Genomic DNA, 442 nt, shown 5'->3' with positions numbered 1-442 from the left:
CCCCCGCCCCCAGCCGCCTGTCTGAGCTTGGAAAAAATAAATCCCGATCGGTGCGGAGCTGTGCGGTCGGTTTGGGTTAATATTTACCTGCGCGGGGCTGGGCCACGCTCTCCAGCAGACAGAGCTCAGTGCAGCCAGGGATCCCGGCCACAGACCCGGCAGAGGGTGCTGGCAGCCCTCGCTCCCCTGGGCCACGTCCCAGTGAAACCAGACCCTGATAACCTTCGTCCTCCCTGGCTCTGTGTTTGCTCTCCCGGTCGCTGGCTCCTGGGGCAGGATCATGCCCCAGGGCTTCGCCACGGCTGGGGCAGGGGGGGTCTCCCGGTGTGTTCCCGGCTGTGCCGTGCCAGGCAAAGCCCTGCGGTGGGTGGCAGCGGGAGGTGATGGGGGCAGGTCACCCCCGGGATGAGGGGAGCCAGGTTAGGTGTCACCTGGTGGCCTT

The sequence above is a fragment of the Egretta garzetta genome, unplaced genomic scaffold, assembly GCF_000687185.1.
Source record: "Egretta garzetta isolate BGI_Z169 unplaced genomic scaffold, ASM68718v1 scaffold884, whole genome shotgun sequence".
Classification (NCBI taxonomy): Eukaryota; Metazoa; Chordata; class Aves; order Pelecaniformes; family Ardeidae; genus Egretta; species Egretta garzetta.
This window is presented reverse-complemented; position numbering follows the sequence as displayed.